General features: G+C 44.5%; 1 protein-coding gene across 1 annotated transcript in view; it reads left to right on the top strand.

Moving 5' to 3' along the window:
- Nucleotides 1-5000, top strand: part of LOC128684352 (uncharacterized) — a 56208-nt gene that overhangs the window by 44378 nt on the left and 6830 nt on the right. The gene's annotated exons all lie outside the window — the stretch shown is intronic.

The following is a 5000-nucleotide window of genomic DNA, read 5'->3' as shown; positions in this document are numbered from 1 at the left end:
CTCTCTCTCTCTCTCTCTCTCTCTCTGTCTCTCTCTCTCTGTCTCTCTCTCTCTCTCTCTCTCTCTCTCTCTCTCTCTCTCTCTCTCTCTCTCTCTCTCTCTCTCTCTCTGACCTCTAACCTCATATTTTAAGCAGTTCACCAGCGTTGTACGCAGCTAATAGTAATTGTCCTTAATGTGATTATCGTCAGCTTCTGACGTTAATTAGGGACGATATGAAGCATTATTCTGAGTGTTAGTCGGGCCGGTCACAATGTTTTGTTGTATTGTATAGTTACCGGATGACATAATCCCGTCTATTGATAGACTAAATGTGAACATACACACACACACACACACAGGGGCCAGGAGCTATGACTTGATCCCTGTAACCACAATTAGGTGGGTAACACATACATACACACACACACACACACACGCACTCATGCACGCACACACGCACACAAGGGTAAATTTCTAGTAATCCCTAGTAATCCCCCCGCAGGTACAATACACCAGGATTTATGTCTCTACACCTTTACCTGACTCAGCCACGAACACAGGTAATTACTAGGCGCCAGGTCCTGGGTGGAGGGATTGGGGAGGGGAGGGGGAAGGAAGAGAGAGAGAGAGAGAGAGAGAGAGAGAGAGAGAGAGAGATTACATCCGTTTGGCATGGAAAATTGGCAGTAATTCCAGCGATATTGCTCTTGTATCTTATTGCAGACTTGAATATTGCTACACTAAACTGCCGTACACCACCCGATGTACACCCCATGATGCACACACCATGTACACCACCCGATGTACACCCCATGATGCACACACCATGTACATCACCTGTTGTACACCCCATGATGCACACACCATGTACACCACCCGATGTACACTCAAGAGAAAGAGATAGAGAGAGAGAAAGAGCGGAAAAGGTTTAAGAATATAGTGTACATTCTGGTGCCATTAGGAAAGAGACAGCTATTCTGGACAAGAGAAGACTGGGGAAACTTTTGTGGGTCTTCAGCCAGTGAAGTTCTTTCTTTGGAGGAAAAAGGATATTTCTGGCTGAGGTTTTATGAAGAACAGCAGCTCTTGGTGGAGAAGGTAGACACTCTGAAGGGAAATGTGCTGCGAGGTGCGAAGACTTCGTCAGGACGGGAACCTAACATGACCGCGGGTTCAAATCCCACCCGTGGTATGGTTTGTTTGCAATCGTGTCATTACGATTTCGTGAGTCAGGATGTGTCTTGCTGAGATTTTCAAGACTATTTTCTTCCCTTTTTTTTTATCTTTCCTTATCTTTCCTTACGTTGATCCACCACCCTTCCCATCCCTTACCTTCATACCCCACCCTTCCTTCCTTTCCCTTACTTTAACTTCATCCACCACCCCTTCCCTTCCCTTACCTTCCTTTACCGTCCTTCCAGGCCCGGTGGCCTGGTGGCTAAAGCTCCCGCTTCACACACGGAGGGCCCGGGTTCGATTCCCGGCGGGTGGAAACATTTCGACACGTTTCCTTACACCTGTTGTCCTGTTCACCTAGCAGCAAATAGGTACCTGGGTGTTAGTCGACTGGTGTGGGTCGCATCCTGGGGGACAAGATTAAGGACCCCAATGGAAATAAGTTAGACAGTCCTCGATGACGCACTGACTTTCTTGGGTTATCCTGGGTGGCTAACCCTCCGGGGATTAAAAATCCGAACGAAATCTTATCTTATCTTATCTTATCCTTCTTTATTCTCTCCCTTTTCTAACTCCCCTCCACCTCCCTCTCATTCCTCTCCCTCTCTCACCCCTTCTCTTCCTCCTCCCTCACTCCTCCACCTCCCTCTACTTAAGGACCTTCAAACAACCTCCCTCAGCTCACCTCATACACTGTATAACGACGTTTGCAAAGAAAATCTTTGTTTGTGGAGTCGGGATCAAAGGAATGTTTGCGTCTGCAGTTGTTGACTCAGCAAACAAACGCCAGCAAATTACCCGCACTATGGTCACATTTGCTCCATCTTGTTTTATGTGGGATCGGTCCAGTGGGTCAGTGTTGGTGTGGCCCTCTCTTTCTCTCTCTTTTTCTCTCTTTCTCTCTCTCTCTCTTTCTTTTACATAGGGTTTTACAAGGCTAGGTTAAGGGTTTTTAGCTTTACGTGCTAAGAGTTGTTACATAAGTCATCTCTCTCTCAGTCTGTCTATCTCTCTGTCTGTCTCTGTCTCTGTCTGTCTGTCTGTCTGTCTGTCTGTCTGTCTGTCTGTCTGTCTGTCTGTCTCTCTCTCTCTCTCTCTCTCTCTCTCTCTCTCTCTCTCTCTCTCTCTCTCTCTCTCTCTCTCTCTCTCTCTATCTCTCTCTCCCGCACGCACAGAGACGGCCAGGACCTGAGAATCGATCCTGGCCGCCACAAATAAGTGAGTATACTCACACTGACGTCCCAACAGGAGAGTAGGACAAGGCAAGATATGATTACTGCGTATAAAATCTTAAGAGAAATTAATAGGCCAGATATGGACAGATTGACTTACTTAAGAGGAATAGGTATTAAGAGGACACAGGTGGAAGCTGGAGAAACAGATGACCTAAAGGGACGTAAGGAAGTATTTGTTTACTCTCAGATCACATACGATAAGTAACGAAATGCTCTGCATAATTATGGGCTTTCTGCATGACCAACTAAATATCGCCCATCTCTGTACAGTCATTACATCATGCTTAAATAAAATTTATTATTATTAATTATTATTATGATTATTATTATTATTATTATTATTATTATTATTATTATTATTATTATTATTATTATTATTATTATTATTATTATTATTATTATTATTATTATTATTATTATTATTATGCCACAGGCTAGTGATGCCACTCAAAGTGGTCTAGAAGGAGGGGGTCAGGAGCTAAGGTTCGACAGCCACAAACACAAATGGGTTAGTACACAACACTCCCGAAAACACACACACACACACACACACACACACACACACACACACACACACACACACACACACACACACACACACACACACACACACACACACACACACACACACACACACACACACACACACACACACACACACACACACACACCCACACACACAAACACACACAAACACACACACACACACATACACACACACACACATCAGGAGGGAAACAACAGTCAAGGACCAGGTAATCAGGCTAAGGAAGGAAGGAGGAGTGAAGAATGTGAGGAACTCAACAAGAGATTCAAAGAAGTGTTCACAGAGGAGACAGAAGGAGCTCCAGAAAGACGGAGAGGTGGGGCACACCACCATGTGCTGGACACAGTGCACACAACCGAGGAAGAAGTGAAGAGGCTTCTGAGTGAGCTAGATACCTCAAAGGCAATGGGGCCAGATAACATCTCCCCATGGGTTGTTAGGTAAGACACATATGCAACAGTTAGGTATCTTTATTTCGAAACGTTTCGCCTACACAGTAGGCTTCTTCAGTCGAGTACAGAAAAGTTGATAGAAGCAGAAGATACTTGAAGACGATGTAATCAGTCCATCACCCTTAAAGTTTTGAGGTGGTCAGTCCCTCAGTCTGGAGAAGAGCATTGTTCCGTTGTCTGAAACAATATGAAGTTGAAGTGACAGGATGGAGCCTTTATATAGTGCCAGGAGGTGAGACGTAGGTTGCTTTGGGAGGGCAGGTCCCTCTCAAACCCAGCCGTTCTCACTAGTAGAGGTCGAAGTTGATGGTCTGTACCAAGATACCCTTGTGTTGCAGTGTCTGACAGAATGAACATTAAAATGGTATAAAATACCGACAGATTGTTAGGTAAGACACATATGCAACAGTTAGGTATCTTTATTTCGAAACGTTTCGCCTACACAGTAGGCTCTACTAGTGAGAACGGCTGGGTTTGAGAGGGACCTGCCCTCCCAAAGCAACCTACCTCTCACCTCCTGGCACTATATAAAGGCTCCATCCTGTCACTTCAACTTCATATTGTTTCAGACAACGGAACAATGCTCTTCTCCAGACTGAGGGACTGACCACCTCAAAACTTTAAGGGTGATGGACTGATTACATCGTCTTCAAGTATCTTCTGCTTCTATCAACTTTTCTGTACTCGACTGAAGAAGCCTACTGTGTAGGCGAAACGTTTCGAAATAAAGATACCTAACTGTTGCATATGTGTCTTACCTAACAATCTGTCGGTATTTTATACCATTTTAATGTTCATTCTGTCAGACACTGCAACACAAGGGTATCTTGGTACAGACCATCAACTTCGACCTCTACTAGTGAGAACGGCTGGGTTTGAGAGGGACCTGCCCTCCCAAAGCAACCTACGTCTCACCTCCTGGCACTATATAAAGGCTCCATCCTGTCACTTCAACTTCATATTGTTTCAGACAACGGAACAATGCTCTTCTCCAGACTGAGGGACTGACCACCTCAAAACTTTAAGGGTGATGGACTGATTACATCGTCTTCAAGTATCTTCTGCTTCTATCAACTTTTCTGTACTCGACTGAAGAAGCCTACTGTGTAGGCGAAACGTTTCGAAATAAAGATACCTAACTGTTGCATATGTGTCTTACCTAACAATCTGTCGGTATTTTATACCATTTTAATGTTCATTCTGTCAGACACTGCAACACAAGGGTATCTTGGTACAGACCATCAACTTCGACCTCTACTAGTGAGAACGGCTGGGTTTGAGAGGGACCTGCCCTCCCAAAGCAACCTACGTCTCACCTCCTGGCACTATATAAAGGCTCCATCCTGTCACTTCAACTTCATATTGTTTCAGACAACGGAACAATGCTCTTCTCCAGACTGAGGGACTGACCACCTCAAAACTTTAAGGGTGATGGACTGATTACATCGTCTTCAAGTATCTTCTGCTTCTATCAACTTTTCTGTACTCGACTGAAGAAGCCTACTGTGTAGGCGAAACGTTTCGAAATAAAGATACCTAACTGTTGCATATGTGTCTTACCTAACAATCTGTCGGTATTTTATACCATTTTAATGTTCATTCTGTCAG

Source organism: Cherax quadricarinatus, chromosome 4, assembly GCF_038502225.1.
Source record: "Cherax quadricarinatus isolate ZL_2023a chromosome 4, ASM3850222v1, whole genome shotgun sequence".
NCBI classification, from domain to species: domain Eukaryota; kingdom Metazoa; phylum Arthropoda; class Malacostraca; order Decapoda; family Parastacidae; genus Cherax; species Cherax quadricarinatus.
This window is presented reverse-complemented; position numbering and strand designations above follow the sequence as displayed.